At 44.8% G+C, this 19,723-nt stretch overlaps 22 non-coding genes across 22 annotated transcripts; all 22 read right to left on the minus strand.

Moving 5' to 3' along the window:
- Positions 1-118: 118 nt before the first annotated feature.
- trnay-gua (transfer RNA tyrosine (anticodon GUA)) lies at positions 119-207 on the minus strand. The gene is given in 2 exon segments: positions 119-154; positions 171-207. It is a non-coding gene; the product is annotated as a tRNA-Tyr (tRNA).
- An 894-nt stretch (positions 208-1,101) lies between these two features.
- On the minus strand, positions 1,102-1,174 carry trnam-cau (transfer RNA methionine (anticodon CAU)). The gene has a single exon. It is a non-coding gene; the product is annotated as a tRNA-Met (tRNA).
- Positions 1,175-1,633: 459 nt separating this feature from the next.
- Positions 1,634-1,722, minus strand: trnay-gua (transfer RNA tyrosine (anticodon GUA)). Its single transcript is given in 2 exon segments — positions 1,634-1,669; positions 1,686-1,722. It is a non-coding gene; the product is annotated as a tRNA-Tyr (tRNA).
- An 896-nt stretch (positions 1,723-2,618) lies between these two features.
- trnam-cau (transfer RNA methionine (anticodon CAU)) lies at positions 2,619-2,691 on the minus strand. The gene has a single exon. It is a non-coding gene; the product is annotated as a tRNA-Met (tRNA).
- A 1,443-nt stretch (positions 2,692-4,134) lies between these two features.
- trnam-cau (transfer RNA methionine (anticodon CAU)) lies at positions 4,135-4,207 on the minus strand. The gene has a single exon. It is a non-coding gene; the product is annotated as a tRNA-Met (tRNA).
- A 1,443-nt stretch (positions 4,208-5,650) lies between these two features.
- On the minus strand, positions 5,651-5,723 carry trnam-cau (transfer RNA methionine (anticodon CAU)). Its single transcript has one exon. It is a non-coding gene; the product is annotated as a tRNA-Met (tRNA).
- Positions 5,724-6,182: 459 nt separating this feature from the next.
- trnay-gua (transfer RNA tyrosine (anticodon GUA)) lies at positions 6,183-6,271 on the minus strand. The gene is given in 2 exon segments: positions 6,183-6,218; positions 6,235-6,271. It is a non-coding gene; the product is annotated as a tRNA-Tyr (tRNA).
- Positions 6,272-7,167: 896 nt separating this feature from the next.
- On the minus strand, positions 7,168-7,240 carry trnam-cau (transfer RNA methionine (anticodon CAU)). Its single transcript has one exon. It is a non-coding gene; the product is annotated as a tRNA-Met (tRNA).
- A 1,443-nt stretch (positions 7,241-8,683) lies between these two features.
- Positions 8,684-8,756, minus strand: trnam-cau (transfer RNA methionine (anticodon CAU)). Its single transcript has one exon. It is a non-coding gene; the product is annotated as a tRNA-Met (tRNA).
- A 459-nt stretch (positions 8,757-9,215) lies between these two features.
- On the minus strand, positions 9,216-9,304 carry trnay-gua (transfer RNA tyrosine (anticodon GUA)). Its single transcript is given in 2 exon segments — positions 9,216-9,251; positions 9,268-9,304. It is a non-coding gene; the product is annotated as a tRNA-Tyr (tRNA).
- An 896-nt stretch (positions 9,305-10,200) lies between these two features.
- Positions 10,201-10,273, minus strand: trnam-cau (transfer RNA methionine (anticodon CAU)). Its single transcript has one exon. It is a non-coding gene; the product is annotated as a tRNA-Met (tRNA).
- A 459-nt stretch (positions 10,274-10,732) lies between these two features.
- Positions 10,733-10,821, minus strand: trnay-gua (transfer RNA tyrosine (anticodon GUA)). The gene is given in 2 exon segments: positions 10,733-10,768; positions 10,785-10,821. It is a non-coding gene; the product is annotated as a tRNA-Tyr (tRNA).
- A 903-nt stretch (positions 10,822-11,724) lies between these two features.
- Positions 11,725-11,797, minus strand: trnam-cau (transfer RNA methionine (anticodon CAU)). The gene has a single exon. It is a non-coding gene; the product is annotated as a tRNA-Met (tRNA).
- Positions 11,798-13,248: 1,451 nt separating this feature from the next.
- Positions 13,249-13,321, minus strand: trnam-cau (transfer RNA methionine (anticodon CAU)). The gene has a single exon. It is a non-coding gene; the product is annotated as a tRNA-Met (tRNA).
- Positions 13,322-13,780: 459 nt separating this feature from the next.
- On the minus strand, positions 13,781-13,869 carry trnay-gua (transfer RNA tyrosine (anticodon GUA)). Its single transcript is given in 2 exon segments — positions 13,781-13,816; positions 13,833-13,869. It is a non-coding gene; the product is annotated as a tRNA-Tyr (tRNA).
- Positions 13,870-14,772: 903 nt separating this feature from the next.
- Positions 14,773-14,845, minus strand: trnam-cau (transfer RNA methionine (anticodon CAU)). Its single transcript has one exon. It is a non-coding gene; the product is annotated as a tRNA-Met (tRNA).
- Positions 14,846-15,304: 459 nt separating this feature from the next.
- trnay-gua (transfer RNA tyrosine (anticodon GUA)) lies at positions 15,305-15,393 on the minus strand. Its single transcript is given in 2 exon segments — positions 15,305-15,340; positions 15,357-15,393. It is a non-coding gene; the product is annotated as a tRNA-Tyr (tRNA).
- A 903-nt stretch (positions 15,394-16,296) lies between these two features.
- On the minus strand, positions 16,297-16,369 carry trnam-cau (transfer RNA methionine (anticodon CAU)). The gene has a single exon. It is a non-coding gene; the product is annotated as a tRNA-Met (tRNA).
- Positions 16,370-16,828: 459 nt separating this feature from the next.
- trnay-gua (transfer RNA tyrosine (anticodon GUA)) lies at positions 16,829-16,917 on the minus strand. Its single transcript is given in 2 exon segments — positions 16,829-16,864; positions 16,881-16,917. It is a non-coding gene; the product is annotated as a tRNA-Tyr (tRNA).
- Positions 16,918-17,813: 896 nt separating this feature from the next.
- Positions 17,814-17,886, minus strand: trnam-cau (transfer RNA methionine (anticodon CAU)). Its single transcript has one exon. It is a non-coding gene; the product is annotated as a tRNA-Met (tRNA).
- A 458-nt stretch (positions 17,887-18,344) lies between these two features.
- Positions 18,345-18,433, minus strand: trnay-gua (transfer RNA tyrosine (anticodon GUA)). The gene is given in 2 exon segments: positions 18,345-18,380; positions 18,397-18,433. It is a non-coding gene; the product is annotated as a tRNA-Tyr (tRNA).
- Positions 18,434-19,328: 895 nt separating this feature from the next.
- Positions 19,329-19,401, minus strand: trnam-cau (transfer RNA methionine (anticodon CAU)). Its single transcript has one exon. It is a non-coding gene; the product is annotated as a tRNA-Met (tRNA).
- Between the last annotated feature and the right edge of the window lie 322 nt (positions 19,402-19,723).

Consider the following 19,723-nt stretch of genomic DNA (forward strand, 5'->3'; position numbering starts at 1 on the left):
CAGCAGGAGTGAGGTTGAAGTCAAGGACAAAGGTCACAAGAAAGCTCACTGGGAAAATTAAGCATTCTTAGCGTAATAAGGAACGTATGAATGGTAAGATGACGGTGCCCGAAAAATGTCCTTCGAGCCGGAATTGAATCAGCGACCTAAGGATGCCTATGTTTTTTCACCTACAGTCCTCCGCTCTACCAACTGAGCTATCGAAGGGAGCTGCTGATGGATGCCATTGTGTGACTCACTCATACAAAGAGCGGAATGCACACTTTACTGCACAAAGAAAATAACAATAACACAATTGCCAACTGACCTTGCATATGGGAGATTTTTCCTTTCTTGGGCACTAAGGGCACAAAAGTACAAATGGTTGAGACTTTTTTGATTACGCAGAAAAATGGCTAGCATACGTGGCTTATTTAACACAACAAAGCTTGCCATCTAAACGGTGAGAACAGATAGGCCTTTCCCCATGGGCTTGGAGTAAAGAAGCAGCAAGCTTGAAAGCAAATGATAACAAAAGCTTTGATTGAGAGGAAAGCACCGTCGTGGACATAGCCAACATTTTGCGGTTGAGAGGAACATTCTGTACAGCTATGAGCCTATGTGTTACTGGATGGCTGCTGGCAAGAGCTGTACAAAATCTGTGCCTTGTGTGAGACAGATTATAAGACTGATGCTCTGCCTACAGCGCCAATGAGGGCGTGCAAAGCAGTGAACACGCACAGACACAGTCCGTTTCCTATGAAATCGCACTTTAAACAGTTTCTTTGGGATCCTCTTTGCAAGTGGTTTCAGATGCTGATTTCCAACAGAAAAGCTTCTTTTGTGGTCTGCCCATTTGGGTTATTTACAAGGTATGATTGGTAAGACAGCATTGTCTGAGAGGACTCCATCCAGCCGGAATTGAAAAAGCAACCTAAGGTGTTACTTTGGGATATTCTGACTTGACTGGTTCCATGCATCACTAAGGTTTCTCGGGTAATGAGAGCACATGATGACAATGTGCTGCCATTGGGGCTGGACAACATTTTGCAGTTGAGGTGAACGACAGCCATGAGCCTAGGTGTTGCTGGGTGACTGCTGGGAAGAGCTGTGCAAAATCAGTGTCTCGTGTGAGGCTCGAACTCACGACCTTCAGATTATGAGACTGACGCGCTGCCAACTGCGCCAACGAGGCCATGAAAAGCAAAGTACACACAAACCATCCCCTATGACTTTCCTATGACTATCACTTTCAGCCATTTCTTTGGGATACTCTTTACAAGTTGACGCGACTGTTGATTTGCAACACTAAGGCTTCTTTGGTCTGCTACACACAATGGGTGCTTTACATTTGCTTGGCTAATCTGGTTAGTGGCAAAAACCTGCTAACAGGTGAAATCCCTATGCCTGATTTGCGCTCTCTTTTCATTGCTCGGAAAGGTGTACACACACTCCATGTGTATCATCTGCGTTACCCCATAAGACCTAAAACCATATTCAAGTCAGGCACCTCTTTCACGAAGACATTTGAATAGACAGCAGGAGTGAGGTTGAAGTCAAGGACAAAGGTCACAAGAAAGCTCACTGGGAAAATTAAGCATTCTTAGCGTAATAAGGAACGTATGAATGGTAAGATGACGGTGCCCGAAAAATGTCCTTCGAGCCGGAATTGAATCAGCGACCTAAGGATGCCTATGTTTTTTCACCTACAGTCCTCCGCTCTACCAACTGAGCTATCGAAGGGAGCTGCTGATGGATGCCATTGTGTGACTCACTCATACAAAGAGCGGAATGCACACTTTACTGCACAAAGAAAATAACAATAACACAATTGCCAACTGACCTTGCATATGGGAGATTTTTCCTTTCTTGGGCACTAAGGGCACAAAAGTACAAATGGTTGAGACTTTTTTGATTACGCAGAAAAATGGCTAGCATACGTGGCTTATTTAACACAACAAAGCTTGCCATCTAAACGGTGAGAACAGATAGGCCTTTCCCCATGGGCTTGGAGTAAAGAAGCAGCAAGCTTGAAAGCAAATGATAACAAAAGCTTTGATTGAGGGGAAAGCACCGTCGTGGACATAGCCAACATTTTGCGGTTGAGAGGAACATTCTGTACAGCTATGAGCCTATGTGTTACTGGATGGCTGCTGGCAAGAGCTGTACAAAATCTGTGCCTTGTGTGAGACAGATTATAAGACTGATGCTCTGCCTACAGCGCCAATGATGGCGTGCAAAGCAGTGAACACGCACAGACACAGTCCGTTTCCTATGAAATCGCACTTTAAACAGTTTCTTTGGGATCCTCTTTGCAAGTGGTTTCAGATGCTGATTTCCAACAGAAAAGCTTCTTTTGTGGTCTGCCCGTTTGGGTTATTTACAAGGTATGATTGGTAAGACAGCAATGTCTGAAAGGACTCCATCCAGCCGGAATTGAACAAGCAACCTAAGGTGTTACTTTGGGATATTCTGACTTGACTGGTTCCATGCATCACTAAGGTTTTTTCGGGGTAATGAGAGCACATGATGACAATGTGCTGCCATTGGGGCTGGACAACATTTTGCAGTTGAGGTGAACGACAGCCATGAGCCTAGGTGTTGCTGGGTGACTGCTGGGAAGAGCTGTGCAAAATCAGTGCCTCGTGTGAGGGTCGAACTCACGACCTTCAGATTATGAGACTGACGCGCTGCCTACTGCGCCAACGAGGCCATGAAAAGCAAAGTACACACAAACCATCCCCTATGACTTTCCTATGACTATCACTTTCAGCCATTTCTTTGGGATACTCTTTACAAGTTGACGCGACTGTTGATTTGCAACACTAAGGCTTCTTTGGTCTGCTACACACAATGGGTGCTTTACATTTGCTTGGCTAATCTGGTTAGTGGCAAAAACCTGCTAACAGGTGAAATCCCTATGCCTGATTTGCACTCTCTTTTCATTGCTCGGAAAGGTGTACACACACTCCATGTGTATCATCTGCGTTACCCCATAAGACCTAAAACCATATTCAAGTCAGGCACCTCTTTCACAAAGACATTTGAATAGACAGCAGGAGTGAGGTTGAAGTCAAGGACAAAGGTCACAAGAAAGCTCACTGGGAAAAGTAAGCATTCTTAGCGTAACAAGGAACGTATGAATGGTAAGATGACGGTGCCCGAAAAATGTCCTTCCAGCCGGAATTGAACCAGCGACCTAAGAATGCCTATGTTTTTTCACCTACAATCCTCCACTCTACCAACTGAGCTATCGAAGGGAGCTGCTGATGGATGCCATTGTGTGACTCACTCATACAAAGAGCGGAATGCACACTTTACTGCACAAAGAAAATAACAATAACACAATTGCCAACTGACCTTGCATATGGGAGATTTTTCCTTTCTTGGGCACTAAGGGCACAAAAGTACAAATGGTTGAGACTTTTTTGATTACGCAGAAAAATGGCTAGCATACGTGGCTTATTTAACACAACAAAGCTTGCCATCTAAACGGTGAGAACAGATAGGCCTTTCCCCATGGGCTTGGAGTAAAGAAGCAGCAAGCTTGAAAGCAAATGATAACAAAAGCTTTGATTGAGGAGAAAGCACCGTCGTGGACATAGCCAACATTTTGCGGTTGAGAGGAACATTCTGTACAGCTATGAGCCTATGTGTTACTGGATGGCTGCTGGCAAGAGCTGTACAAAATCTGTGCCTTGTGTGAGACAGATTATAAGACTGATGCTCTGCCTACAGCGCCAATGAGGGCGTGCAAAGCAGTGAACACGCACAGACACAGTCCGTTTCCTATGAAATCGCACTTTAAACAGTTTCTTTGGGATCCTCTTTGCAAGTGGTTTCAGATGCTGATTTCCAACAGAAAAGCTTCTTTGGTGGTCTGCCCGTTTGGGTTATTTACAAGGTATGATTGGTAAGACAGCATTGTCTGAAAGGACTCCATCCAGCCGGAATTGAACAAGCAACCTAAGGTGTTACTTTGGGAATTTCTGACTTGACTGGTTCCATGCATCACTAAGGTTTTTTCGGGTAATGAGAGCACATGATGACAATGTGCTGCCATTGGGGCTGGACAACATTTTGCAGTTGAGGTGAACGACAGCCATGAGCCTAGGTGTTGCTGGGTGACTGCTGGGAAGAGCTGTGCAAAATCAGTGCCTTGTGTGAGGCTCGAACTCACGACCTTCAGATTATGAGACTGACGCGCTGCCAAATGCGCCAACGAGGCCATGAAAAGCAAAGTACACACAAACCATCCCCTATGACTTTCCTATGACTATCACTTTCAGCCATTTCTTTGGGATACTCTTTACAAGTTGACGCGACTGTTGATTTGCAACACTAAGGCTTCTTTGGTCTGCTACACACAATGGGTGCTTTACATTTGCTTGGCTAATCTGGTTAGTGGCAAAAACCTGCTAACAGGTGAAATCCCTATGCCTGATTTGCGCTCTCTTTTCATTGCTCGGAAAGGTGTACACACACTCCATGTGTATCATCTGCGTTACCCCATAAGACCTAAAACCATATTCAAGTCAGGCACCTCTTTCACAAAGACATTTGAATAGACAGCAGGAGTGAGGTTGAAGTCAAGGACAAAGGTCACAAGAAAGCTCACTGGGAAAAGTAAGCATTCTTAGCGTAACAAGGAACGTATGAATGGTAAGATGACGGTGCCCGAAAAATGTCCTTCCAGCCAGAATTGAACCAGCGACCTAAGAATGCCTATGTTTTTTCACCTACAATCCTCCACTCTACCAACTGAGCTATCGAAGGGAGCTGCTGATGGATGCCATTGTGTGACTCACTCATACAAAGAGCGGAATGCACACTTTACTGCACAAAGAAAATAACAATAACACAATTGCCAACTGACCTTGCATATGGGAGATTTTTCCTTTCTTGGGCACTAAGGGCACAAAAGTACAAATGGTTGAGACTTTTTTGATTACGCAGAAAAATGGCTAGCATACGTGGCTTATTTAACACAACAAAGCTTGCCATCTAAACGGTGAGAACAGATAGGCCTTTCCCCATGGGCTTGGAGTAAAGAAGCAGCAAGCTTGAAAGCAAATGATAACAAAAGCTTTGATTGAGGGGAAAGCACCGTCGTGGACATAGCCAACATTTTGCGGTTGAGAGGAACATTCTGTACAGCTATGAGCCTATGTGTTACTGGATGGCTGCTGGCAAGAGCTGTACAAAATCTGTGCCTTGTGTGAGACAGATTATAAGACTGATGCTCTGCCTACAGCGCCAATGAGGGCGTGCAAAGCAGTGAACACGCACAGACACAGTCCGTTTCCTATGAAATCGCACTTTAAACAGTTTCTTTGGGATCCTCTTTGCAAGTGGTTTCAGATGCTGATTTCCAACAGAAAAGCTTCTTTTGTGGTCTGCCCGTTTGGGTTATTTACAAGGTATGATTGGTAAGACAGCATTGTCTGAAAGGACTCCATCCAGCCGGAATTGAACAAGCAACATAAGGTGTTACTTTGGGATATTCTGACTTGACTGGTTCCATGCATCACTAAGGTTTTTTCGGGTAATGAGAGCACATGATGACAATGTGCTGCCATTGGGGCTGGACAACATTTTGCAGTTGAGGTGAACGACAGCCATGAGCCTAGGTGTTCCTGGGTGACTGCTGGGAAGAGCTGTGCAAAATCAGTGCTTCGTGTGAGGGTCCAACTCACGACCTTCAGATTATGAGACTGACGCGCTGCCAACTGCGCCAACGAGGCAATGAAAAGCAAAGTACACACAAACCATCCCCTATGACTTTCCTATGACTATCACTTTCAGCCATTTCTTTGGGATACTCTTTACAAGTTGACGCGACTGTTGATTTGCAACACTAAGGCTTCTTTGGTCTGCTACACACAATGGGTGCTTTACATTTGCTTGGCTAATCTGGTTAGTGGCAAAAGCCTGCTAACAGGTGAAATCCCTATGCCTGATTTGCGCTCTCTTTTCATTGCTCGGAAAGGTGTACACACACTCCATGTGTATCATCTGCGTTACCCCATAAGACCTAAAACCATATTCAAGTCAGGCACCTCTTTCACAAAGACATTTGAATAGACAGCAGGAGTGAGGTTGAAGTCAAGGACAAAGGTCACAAGAAAGCTCACTGGGAAAAGTAAGCATTCTTAGCGTAATAAGGAACGTATGAATGGTAAGATGACGGTGCCCGAAAAAAGTCCTTCGAGCCGGAATTGAACCAGCGACCTAAGGATGCCTATGTTTTTTCACCTACAGTCCTCCGCTCTACCAACTGAGCTATCGAAGGGAGCTGCTGATGGATGCCATTGTGTGACTCACTCATACAAAGAGCGGAATGCACACTTTACTGCACAAAGAAAATAACAATGATACAATTGCCAACTGACTTTGCATATGGGAGATTTTTCCTTTCTTGGGCACTAAGGGCACAAAAGTACAAATGGTTGAGACTTTTTTGATTACGCAGAAAAATGGCTAGCATACGTGGCTTATTTAACACAACAAAGCTTGCCATCTAAACGGTGAGAACAGATAGGCCTTTCCCCATGGGCTTGGAGTAAAGAAGCAGCAAGCTTGAAAGCAAATGATAACAAAAGCTTTGATTGAGGGGAAAGCACCGTCGTGGACATAGCCAACATTTTGCGGTTGAGAGGAACATTCTGTACAGCTATGAGCCTATGTGTTACTGGATGGCTGCTGGCAAGAGCTGTACAAAATCTGTGCCTTGTGTGAGACAGATTATAAGACTGATGCTCTGCCTACAGCGCCAATGAGGGCGTGCAAAGAGGTGAACACGCACAGACACAGTCCGTTTCCTATGAAATCGCACTTTAAACAGTTTCTTTGGGATCCTCTTTGCAAGTGGTTTCAGATGCTGATTTCCAACAGAAAAGCTTCTTTTGTGGTCTGCCCGTTTGGGTTATTTACAAGGTATGATTGGTAAGACAGCAATGTCTGAAAGGACTCCATCCAGCCGGAATTGAACAAGCAACCTAAGGTGTTACTTTGGGATATTCTGACTTGACTGGTTCCATGCATCACTAAGGTTTTTTCGGGGTAATGAGAGCACATGATGACAATGTGCTGCCATTGGGGCTGGACAACATTTTGCAGTTGAGGTGAACGACAGCCATGAGCCTAGGTGTTGCTGGGTGACTGCTGGGAAGAGCTGTGCAAAATCAGTGCCTCGTGTGAGGGTCGAACTCACGACCTTCAGATTATGAGACTGACGCGCTGCCAACTGCGCCAACGAGGCCATGAAAAGCAAAGTACACACAAACCATCCCCTATGACTTTCCTATGACTATCACTTTCAGCCATTTCTTTGGGATACTCTTTACAAGTTGACGCGACTGTTGATTTGCAACACTAAGGCTTCTTTGGTCTGCTACACACAATGGGTGCTTTACATTTGCTTGGCTAATCTGGTTAGTGGCAAAAACCTGCTAACAGGTGAAATCCCTATGCCTGATTTGCACTCTCTTTTCATTGCTCGGAAAGGTGTACACACACTCCATGTGTATCATCTGCGTTACCCCATAAGACCTAAAACCATATTCAAGTCAGGCACCTCTTTCACAAAGACATTTGAATAGACAGCAGGAGTGAGGTTGAAGTCAAGGACAAAGGTCACAAGAAAGCTCACTGGGAAAAGTAAGCATTCTTAGCGTAACAAGGAACGTATGAATGGTAAGATGACGGTGCCCGAAAAATGTCCTTCCAGCCGGAATTGAACCAGCGACCTAAGAATGCCTATGTTTTTTCACCTACAATCCTCCACTCTACCAACTGAGCTATCGAAGGGAGCTGCTGATGGATGCCATTGTGTGACTCACTCATACAAAGAGCGGAATGCACACTTTACTGCACAAAGAAAATAACAATAACACAATTGCCAACTGACCTTGCATATGGGAGATTTTTCCTTTCTTGGGCACTAAGGGCACAAAAGTACAAATGGTTGAGACTTTTTTGATTACGCAGAAAAATGGCTAGCATACGTGGCTTATTTAACACAACAAAGCTTGCCATCTAAACGGTGAGAACAGATAGGCCTTTCCCCATGGGCTTGGAGTAAAGAAGCAGCAAGCTTGAAAGCAAATGATAACAAAAGCTTTGATTGAGGGGAAAGCACCGTCGTGGACATAGCCAACATTTTGCGGTTGAGAGGAACATTCTGTACAGCTATGAGCCTATGTGTTACTGGATGGCTGCTGGCAAGAGCTGTACAAAATCTGTGCCTTGTGTGAGACAGATTATAAGACTGATGCTCTGCCTACAGCGCCAATGAGGGCGTGCAAAGCAGTGAACACGCACAGACACAGTCCGTTTCCTATGAAATCGCACTTTAAACAGTTTCTTTGGGATCCTCTTTGCAAGTGGTTTCAGATGCTGATTTCCAACAGAAAAGCTTCTTTGGTGGTCTGCCCGTTTGGGTTATTTACAAGGTATGATTGGTAAGACAGCATTGTCTGAAAGGACTCCATCCAGCCGGAATTGAACAAGCAACCTAAGGTGTTACTTTGGGAATTTCTGACTTGACTGGTTCCATGCATCACTAAGGTTTTTTCGGGTAATGAGAGCACATGATGACAATGTGCTGCCATTGGGGCTGGACAACATTTTGCAGTTGAGGTGAACGACAGCCATGAGCCTAGGTGTTGCTGGGTGACTGCTGGGAAGAGCTGTGCAAAATCAGTGCCTTGTGTGAGGCTCGAACTCACGACCTTCAGATTATGAGACTGACGCGCTGCCAAATGCGCCAACGAGGCCATGAAAAGCAAAGTACACACAAACCATCCCCTATGACTTTCCTATGACTATCACTTTCAGCCATTTCTTTGGGATACTCTTTACAAGTTGACGCGACTGTTGATTTGCAACACTAAGGCTTCTTTGGTCTGCTACACACAATGGGTGCTTTACATTTGCTTGGCTAATCTGGTTAGTGGCAAAAACCTGCTAACAGGTGAAATCCCTATGCCTGATTTGCGCTCTCTTTTCATTGCTCGGAAAGGTGTACACACACTCCATGTGTATCATCTGCGTTACCCCATAAGACCTAAAACCATATTCAAGTCAGGCACCTCTTTCACAAAGACATTTGAATAGACAGCAGGAGTGAGGTTGAAGTCAAGGACAAATGTCACAAGAAAGCTCACTGGGAAAAGTAAGCATTCTTAGCGTAATAAGGAACGTATGAATGGTAAGATGACGGTGCCCGAAAAATGTCCTTCGAGCCGGAATTGAACCAGCGACCTAAGGATGCCTATGTTTTTTCACCTACAGTCCTCCGCTCTACCAACTGAGCTATCGAAGGGAGATGCTGATGGATGCCATTGTGTGACTCACTCATACAAAGAGCGGAATGCACACTTTACTGCACAAAGAAAATAACAATGACACAATTGCCAAGTGACCTTGCATATGGGAGATTTTTCCTTTCTTGGGCACTAAGGGCACAAAAGTACAAATGGTTGAGACTTTTTTGATTACGCAGAAAAATGGCTAGCATACGTGGCTTATTTAACACAACAAAGCTTGCCATCTAAACGGTGAGAACAGATAGGCCTTTCCCCATGGGCTTGGAGTAAAGAAGCAGCAAGTTTGAAAGCAAATGATAACAAAAGCTTTGATTGAGAGGAAAGCACTGTCGTGGACATAGCCAATATTTTGCGGTTGAGAGGAACATTCTTTACAGCTATGAGCCTATGTGTTACTGGATGGCTGCTGGCAAGAGCTGTACAAAATCTGTGCCTTGTGTGAGACAGATTATAAGACTGATGCTCTGCCTACAGCGCCAATGAGGGCGTGCAAAGCAGTGAACACGCACAGACACAGTCCGTTTCACTATGAAATCGCACTTTAAACAGTTTCTTTGGGATCCTCTTTGCAAGTGGTTTCAGATGCTGATTTCCAACAGAAAAGCTTCTTTTGTGGTCTGCCCGTTTGGGTTATTTACAAGGTATGATTGGTAAGACAGCATTGTCTGAAAGGACTCCATCCAGCCGGAATTGAACAAGCAACCTAAGGTGTTACTTTGGGATATTCTGACTTGACTGGTTCCATGCATCACTAAGGTTTTTTCGGGTAATGAGAGCACATGATGACAATGTGCTGCCATTGGGGCTGGACAACATTTTGCAGTTGAGGTGAACGACAGCCATGAGCCTAGGTGTTCCTGGGTGACTGCTGGGAAGAGCTGTGCAAAATCAGTGCCTCGTGTGAGGCTCGAACTCACGACCTTCAGATTATGAGACTGACGCGCTGCCAACTGCGCCAACGAGGCCATGAAAAGCAAAGTACACACAAACCATCCCCTATGACTTTCCTATGACTATCACTTTCAGCCATTTCTTTGGGATACTCTTTACAAGTTGACGCGACTGTTGATTTGCAACACTAAGGCTTCTTTGGTCTGCTACACACAATGGGTGCTTTACATTTGCTTGGCTAATCTGGTTAGTGGCAAAAACCTGCTAACAGGTGAGATCCCTATGCCTGATTTGCGCTCTCTTTTCATTGCTCGGAAAGGTGTACACACACTCCATGTGTATCATCTGCGTTACCCCATAAGACCTAAAACCATATTCAAGTCAGGCACCTCTTTCACAAAGACATTTGAATAGACAGCAGGAGTGAGGTTGAAGTCAAGGACAAAGGTCACAAGAAAGCTCACTGGGAAAAGTAAGCATTCTTAGCGTAATAAGGAACGTATGAATGGTAAGATGACAGTGCCCGTAAAATGTCCTTCGAGCCGGAATTGAACCAGCGACCTAAGGATGCCTATGTTTATTCACCTACAGTCCTCCGCTCTACCAACTGAGCTATCGAAGGGAGCTGCTAATTCATGCCATTGTGTGACTCACTCATACAAAGAGCGGAATGCACACTTTACTGCACAAAGAAAAAAATAACACAACAATGACACAATTGCCAAGTGACCTTGCATATGGGAGATTTTTCCTTTCTTGGGCACTAAGGGCACAAAAGTACAAATGGTTGAGACTTTTTTGATTACGCAGAAAAATGGCTAGCATACGTGGCTTATTTAACACAACAAAGCTTGCCATCTAAACGGTGAGAACAGATAGGCCTTTCCCCATGGGCTTGGAGTAAAGAAGCAGTAAGCTTGAAAGCAAATGATAACAAAAGCTTTGATTGAGAGGAAAGCACTGTCGTGGACATAGCCAATATTTTGCGGTTGAGAGGAACATTCTGTACAGCTATGAGCCTATGTGTTACTGGATGGCTGCTGGCAAGAGCTGTACAAAATCTGTGCCTTGTGTGAGACAGATTATAAGACTGATGCTCTGCCTACAGCGCCAATGAGGGCGTGCAAAGCAGTGAACACGCACAGACACAGTCCGTTTCCTATGAAATCGCACTTTAAACAGTTTCTTTGGGATCCTCTTTGCAAGTGGTTTCAGATGCTGATTTCCAACAGAAAAGCTTCTTTTGTGGTCTGCCCGTTTGGGTTATTTACAAGGTATGATTGGTAAGACAGCATTGTCTGAAAGGACTCCATCCAGCCGGAATTGAACAAGCAACCTAAGGTGTTACTTTGGGATATTCTGACTTGACTGGTTCCATGCATCACTAAGGTTTTTTCGGGTAATGAGAGCACATGATGACAATGTGCTGCCATTGGGGCTGGACAACATTTTGCAGTTGAGGTGAACGACAGCCATGAGCCTAGGTGTTCCTGGGTGACTGCTGGGAAGAGCTGTGCAAAATCAGTGCCTCGTGTGAGGGTCGAACTCACGACCTTCAGATTATGAGACTGACGCGCTGCCAACTGCGCCAACGAGGCAATGAAAAGCAAAGTACACACAAACCATCCCCTATGACTTTCCTATGACTATCACTTTCAGCCATTTCTTTGGGATACTCTTTACAAGTTGACGCGACTGTTGATTTGCAACACTAAGGCTTCTTTGGTCTGCTACACACAATGGGTGCTTTACATTTGCTTGGCTAATCTGGTTAGTGGCAAAAACCTGCTAACAGGTGAAATCCCTATGCCTGATTTGCGCTCTCTTTTCATTGCTCGGAAAGGTGTACACACACTCCATGTGTATCATCTGCGTTACCCCATAAGACCTAAAACCATATTCAAGTCAGGCACCTCTTTCACAAAGACATTTGAATAGACAGCAGGAGTGAGGTTGAAGTCAAGGACAAAGGTCACAAGAAAGCTCACTGGGAAAAGTAAGCATTCTTAGCGTAATAAGGAACGTATGAATGGTAAGATGACGGTGCCCGAAAAAAGTCCTTCGAGCGTGAATTGAACCAGCGACCTAAGGATGCCTATGTTTTTTCACCTACAGTCCTCCGCTCTACCAACTGAGCTATCGAAGGGAGCTGCTGATGGATGCCATTGTGTGACTCACTCATACAAAGAGCGGAATGCACACTTTACTGCACAAAGAAAAAAATAACACAACAATGACACAATTGCCAACTGACCTTGCATGTGGGAGATTTTTCCTTTCTTGGGCACTAAAGGCACAAAAGTACAAATGGTTGAGACTTTTTTGATTACGCAGAAAAATGGCTAGCATACGTGGCTTATTTAACACAACAAAGCTTGCCATCTAAACGGTGAGAACAAATAGGCCTTTCCCCATGGGCTTGGAATAAAGAAGCAGCAAGCTTGAAAGCAAATGATAACAAAAGCTTTGATTGAGAGGAAAGCACTGTCGTGGACATGGCCAACATTTTGCGGTTGAAAGGAACATTCTGTACAGCTATGAGCCTATGTGTTACTGGATGGCTGCTGGCAAGAGCTGTACAAAATCTGTGCCTTGTGTGAGACAGATTATAAGACTGATGCTCTGCCTACAGCGCCAATGAGGGCGTGCAAAGCAGTGAACACGCACAGACACAGTCCGTTTCCTATGAAATCGCACTTTAAACAGTTTCTTTGGGATCCTCTTTGCAAGTGGTTTCAGATGCTGATTTCCAACAGAAAAGCTTCTTTTGTGGTCTGCCCGTTTGGGTTATTTACAAGGTATGATTGGTAAGACAGCATTGTCTGAAAGGACTCCATCCAGCCGGAATTGAACAAGCAACCTAAGGTGTTACTTTGGGATATTCTGACTTGACTGGTTCCATGCATCACTAAGGTTTTTTCGGGTAATGAGAGCACATGATGACAATGTGCTGCCATTGGGGCTGGACAACATTTTGCAGTTGAGGTGAACGACAGCCATGAGCCTAGGTGTTCCTGGGTGACTGCTGGGAAGAGCTGTGCAAAATCAGTGCCTCGTGTGAGGGTCGAACTCACGACCTTCAGATTATGAGACTGACGCGCTGCCAACTGCGCCAACGAGGCAATGAAAAGCAAAGTACACACAAACCATCCCCTATGACTTTCCTATGACTATCACTTTCAGCCATTTCTTTGGGATACTCTTTACAAGTTGACGCGACTGTTGATTTGCAACACTAAGGCTTCTTTGGTCTGCTACACACAATGGGTGCTTTACATTTGCTTGGCTAATCTGGTTAGTGGCAAAAGCCTGCTAACAGGTGAAATCCCTATGCCTGATTTGCGCTCTCTTTTCATTGCTCGGAAAGGTGTACACACACTCCATGTGTATCATCTGCGTTACCCCATAAGACCTAAAACCATATTCAAGTCAGGCACCTCTTTCACAAAGACATTTGAATAGACAGCAGGAGTGAGGTTGAAGTCAAGGACAAAGGTCACAAGAAAGCTCACTGGGAAAAGTAAGCATTCTTAGCGTAATAAGGAACGTATGAATGGTAAGATGACGGTGCCCGAAAAAAGTCCTTCGAGCCGGAATTGAACCAGCGACCTAAGGATGCCTATGTTTTTTCACCTACAGTCCTCCGCTCTACCAACTGAGCTATCGAAGGGAGCTGCTGATGGATGCCATTGTGTGACTCACTCATACAAAGAGCGGAATGCACACTTTACTGCACAAAGAAAAAAATAACACAACAATGACACAATTGCCAACTGACCTTGCATATGGGAGATTTTTCCTTTCTTGGGCACTAAGGGCACAAAAGTACAAATGGTTGAGACTTTTTTGATTACGCAGAAAAATGGCTAGCATACGTGGCTTATTTAACACAACAAAGCTTGCCATCTAAACGGTGAGAACAGATAGGCCTTTCCCCATGGGCTTGGAATAAAGAAGCAGCAAGCTTGAAAGCAAATGATAACAAAAGCTTTGATTGAGAGGAAAGCACTGTCGTGGACATGGCCAACATTTTGCGGTTGAAAGGAACATTCTGTACAGCTATGAGCCTATGTGTTACTGGATGGCTGCTGGCAAGAGCTGTACAAAATCTGTGCCTTGTGTGAGACAGATTTTAAGACTGATGCTCTGCCTACAGCGCCAATGAGGGCGTGCAAAGCAGTGAACACGCACAGACACAGTCCGTTTCCTATGAAATCGCACTTTAAACAGTTTCTTTGGGATCCTCTTTGCAAGTGGTTTCAGATGCTGATTTCCAACAGAAAAGCTTCTTTTGTGGTCTGCCCGTTTGGGTTATTTACAAGGTATGATTGGTAAGACAGCATTGTCTGAAAGGACTCCATCCAGCCGGAATTGAACAAGCAACCTAAGGTGTTACTTTGGGATATTCTGACTTGACTGGTTCCATGCATCACTAAGGTTTTTTCGGGTAATGAGAGCACATGATGACAATGTGCTGCCATTGGGGCTGGACAACATTTTGCAGTTGAGGTGAACGACAGCCATGAGCCTAGGTGTTGCTGGGTGACTGCTGGGAAGAGCTGTGCAAAATCAGTGCCTCGTGTGAGGCTCGAACTCACGACCTTCAGATTATGAGACTGACGCGCTGCCAACTGCGCCAACGAGGCCATGAAAAGCAAAGTACACACAAACCATCCCCTATGACTTTCCTATGACTATCACTTTCAGCCATTTCTTTGGGATACTCTTTACAAGTTGACGCGACTGTTGATTTGCAACACTAAGGCTTCTTTGGTCTGCTACACACAATGGGTGCTTTACATTTGCTTGGCTAATCTGGTTAGTGGCAAAAACCTGCTAACAGGTGAGATCCCTATGCCTGATTTGCGCTCTCTTTTCATTGCTCGGAAAGGTGTACACACACTCCATGTGTATCATCTGCGTTACCCCATAAGACCTAAAACCATATTCAAGTCAGGCACCTCTTTCACAAAGACATTTGAATAGACAGCAGGAGTGAGGTTGAAGTCAAGGACAAAGGTCACAAGAAAGCTCACTGGGAAAAGTAAGCATTCTTAGCGTAATAAGGAACGTATGAATGGTAAGAAGACAGTGCCCGTAAAATGTCCTTCGAGCCGGAATTGAACCAGCGACCTAAGGATGCCTATGTTTATTCACCTACAGTCCTCCGCTCTACCAACTGAGCTATCGAAGGGAGCTGCTAATTCATGCCATTGTGTGACTCACTCATACAAAGAGCGGAATGCACACTTTACTGCACAAAGAAAAAAATAACACAACAATGACACAATTGCCAACTGACCTTGCATATGGGAGATTTTTCCTTTCTTGGGCACTAAGGGCACAAAAGTACAAATGGTTGAGACTTTTTTGATTACGCAGAAAAATGGCTAGCATACGTGGCTTATTTAACACAACAAAGCTTGCCATCTAAACGGTGAGAACAGATAGGCCTTTCCCCATGGGCTTGGAGTAAAGAAGCAGCAAGCTTGAAAGCAAACGATAACAAAAGCTTTGATTGAGGGGAAAGCACCGTCGTGGACATGGCCAACATTTTGCGGTTGAGAGGAACATTCTGTACAGCTATGAGCCTATGTGTTACTGGATGGCTGCTGGCAAGAGCTGTACAAAATCTGTGCCTTGTGTGAGACAGATTATAAGACTGATGCTCTGCCTACAGCGCCAATGAGGGCGTGCAAAGCAGTGAACACGCACAGACACAGTCCGTTTCCTATGAAATCGCACTTTAAACAGTTTCTTTGGGATCCTCTTTGCAAGTGGTTTCAGATGCTGATTTCCAACAGAAAAGCTTCTTTTGTGGTCTGCCCGTTTGGGTTATTTACAAGGTATGATTGGTAAGACAGCATTGTCTGAAAGGACTCCATCCAGCCGGAATTGAACAAGCAACATAAGGTGTTACTTTGGGATATTCTGACTTGACTGGTTCCATGCATCACTAAGGTTTTTTCGGGTAATGAGAGCACATGATGACAATGTGCTGCCATTGGGGCTGGACAACATTTTGCAGTTGAGGTGAACGACAGCCATGAGCCTAGGTGTTCCTGGGTGACTGCTGGGAAGAGCTGTGCAAAATCAGTGCCTCGTGTGAGGGTCGAACTCACGACCTTCAGATTATGAGACTGACGCGCTGCCAACTGCGCCAACGAGGCAATGAAAAGCAAAGTACACACAAACCATCCCCTATGACTTTCCTATGACTATCACTTTCAGCCATTTCTTTGGGATACTCTTTACAAGTTGACGCGACTGTTGATTTGCAACACTAAGGCTTCTTTGGTCTGCTACACACAATGGGTGCTTTACATTTGCTTGGCTAATCTGGTTAGTGGCAAAAGCCTGCTAACAGGTGAAATCCCTATGCCTGATTTGCGCTCTCTTTTCATTGCTCGGAAAGGTGTACACACACTCCATGTGTATCATCTGCGTTACCCCATAAGACCTAAAACCATATTCAAGTCAGGCACCTCTTTCACAAAGACATTTGAATAGACAGCAGGAGTGAGGTTGAAGTCAAGGACAAAGGTCACAAGAAAGCTCACTGGGAAAAGTAAGCATTCTTAGCGTAATAAGGAACGTATGAATGGTAAGATGACGGTGCCCGAAAAAAGTCCTTCGAGCCGGAATTGAACCAGCGACCTAAGGATGCCTATGTTTTTTCACCTACAGTCCTCCGCTCTACCAACTGAGCTATCGAAGGGAGCTGCTGATGGATGCCATTGTGTGACTCACTCATACAAAGAGCGGAATGCACACTTTACTGCACAAAGAAAATAACAATGACACAATTGCCAAGTGACCTTGCATATGGGAGATTTTTCCTTTCTTGGGCACTAAGGGCACAAAAGTACAAATGGTTGAGACTTTTTTGATTACGCAGAAAAATGGCTAGCATACGTGGCTTATTTAACACAACAAAGCTTGCCATCTAAACGGTGAGAACAGATAGGCCTTTCCCCATGGGCTTGGAGTAAAGAAGCAGCAAGCTTGAAAGCAAATGATAACAAAAGCTTTGATTGAGGGGAAAGCACCGTCGTGGACATAGCCAACATTTTGCGGTTGAGAGGAACATTCTGTACAGCTATGAGCCTATGTGTTACTGGATGGCTCCTGGCAAGAGCTGTACAAAATCTGTGCCTTGTGTGAGACAGATTATAAGACTGATGCTCTGCCTACAGCGCCAATGAGGGCGTGGAAAGCACTGAACACGCACAGACACAGTCCGTTTCCTATGAAATCGCACTTTAAACAGTTTCTTTGGGATCCTCTTTGCAAGTGGTTTCAGATGCTGATTTCCAACAGAAAAGCTTCTTTTGTGGTCTGCCCGTTTGGGTTATTTACAAGGTATGATTGGTAAGACAGCAATGTCTGAAAGGACTCCATCCAGCCGGAATTGAACAAGCAACCTAAGGTGTTACTTTGGGATATTCTGACTTGACTGGTTCCATGCATTACTAAGGTTTTTTCGGGGTAATGAGAGCACATGATGACAATGTGCTGCCATTGGGGCTGGACAACATTTTGCAGTTGAGGTGAACGACAGCCATGAGCCTAGGTGTTCCTGGGTGACTGCTGGGAAGAGCTGTGCAAAATCAGTGCCTCGTGTGAGGGTCGAACTCACGACCTTCAGATTATGAGACTGACGCGCTGCCAACTGCGCCAACGAGGCCATGAAAAGCAAAGTACACACAAACCATCCCCTATGACTTTCCTATGACTATCACTTTCAGCCATTTCTTTGGGATACTCTTTACAAGTTGACGCGACTGTTGATTTGCAACACTAAGGCTTCTTTGGTCTCCTACACACAATGGGTGCTTTACATTTACTTGGCTAATCTGGTTAGTGGCAAAAACCTGCTAACAGGTGAAATCCCTATGCCTGATTTGCGCTCTCTTTTCATTGCTCGGAAAGGTGTACACACACTCCATGTGTATCATCTGCGTTACCCATAAGACCTAAAACCATATTCAAGTCAGGCACCTCTTTCACAAAGACATTTGAATAGACAGCAGGAGTGAGGTTGAAGTCAAGGACAAAGGTCACAAGAAAGCTCACTGGGAAAAGTAAGCATTCTTAGCGTAATAAGGGACGTATGAATGGTAAGATGACGGTGCCCGAAAAATGTCGTTCGAGCCGGAATTGAACCAGCGACCTAAGGATGCCTATGTTTTTTCACCTACAGTCCTCCGCTCTACCAACTGAGCTATCGAAGGGAGCTGCTGATGGATGCCATTGTGTGACTCACTCATACAAAGAGCGGAATGCACACTTTACTGCACAAAGAAAATAACAATAACACAATTGCCAACTGACCTTGCATATGGGAGATTTTTCCATAATTGGGCACTAAGGGCACAAAAGTACAAATGGTTGAGACTTTTTTGATTACGCAGAAAAATGGCTAGCATACGTGGCTTATTTAACACAACAAAGCTTGCCATCTAAACGGTGAGAACAGATAGGCCTTTCCCCATGGGCTTGGAGTAAAGAAACAGCAAGTTTGAAAGCAAATGATAACAAAAGCTTTGATTGAGAGGAAAGCACTGTCGTGGACATAGCCAACATTTTGCGGTTGAGAGGAACATTCTGTACAGCTATGAGCCTATGTGTTACTGGATGGCTGCTGGCAAGAGCTGTACAAAATCTGTGCCTTGTGTGAGACAGATTATAAGACTGATGCTCTGCCTACAGCGCCAATGAGGGCGTGCAAAGCAGTGAACACGCACAGACACAGTCCGTTTCCTATGAAATCGCACTTTAAACAGTTTCTTTGGGATCCTCTTTGCAAGTGGTTTCAGATGCTGATTTCCAACAGAAAAGCTTCTTTTGTGGTCTGCCCGTTTGGGTTATTTACAAGGTATGATTGGTAAGACAGCATTGTCTGAAAGGACTCCATCCAGCCGGAATTGAACAAGCAACCTAAGGTGTTACTTTGGGATATTCTGACTTGACTGGTTCCATGCATCACTAAGGTTTTTTCGGGTAATGAGAGCTCATGATGACAATGTGCTGCCATTGGGGCTGGACAACATTTTGCAGTTGAGGTGAACGACAGCCATGAGCCTAGGTGTTGCTGGGTGACTGCTGGGAAGAGCTGTGCAAAATCAGTGCCTCGTGTGAGGCTCGAACTCACGAGCTTCAGATTATGAGACTGACGCGCTGCCAACTGCGCCAACGAGGCCATGAAAAGCAAAGTACACACAAACAATCCCCTATGACTTTCCTATGACTATCACTTTCAGCCATTTCTTTGGGATACTCTTTACAAGTTGACGCGACTGTTGATTTGCAACACTAAGGCTTCTTTGGTCTGCTACACACAATGGGTGCTTTACATTTGCTTGGCTAATCTGGTTAGTGGCAAAAACCTGCTAACAGGTGAAATCCCTATGCCTGATTTGCGCTCTCTTTTCATTGCTCGGAAAGGTGTACACACACTCCATGTGTATCATCTGCGTTACCCCATAAGACCTAAAACCATATTCAAGTCAGGCACCTCTTTC

Source organism: Oryzias latipes, chromosome 14 (assembly GCF_053564925.1).
Source record: "Oryzias latipes strain Hd-rR chromosome 14, Olatipes_Hd-rR_3.1".
Lineage (NCBI taxonomy): Eukaryota > Metazoa > Chordata > Actinopteri > Beloniformes > Adrianichthyidae > Oryzias > Oryzias latipes.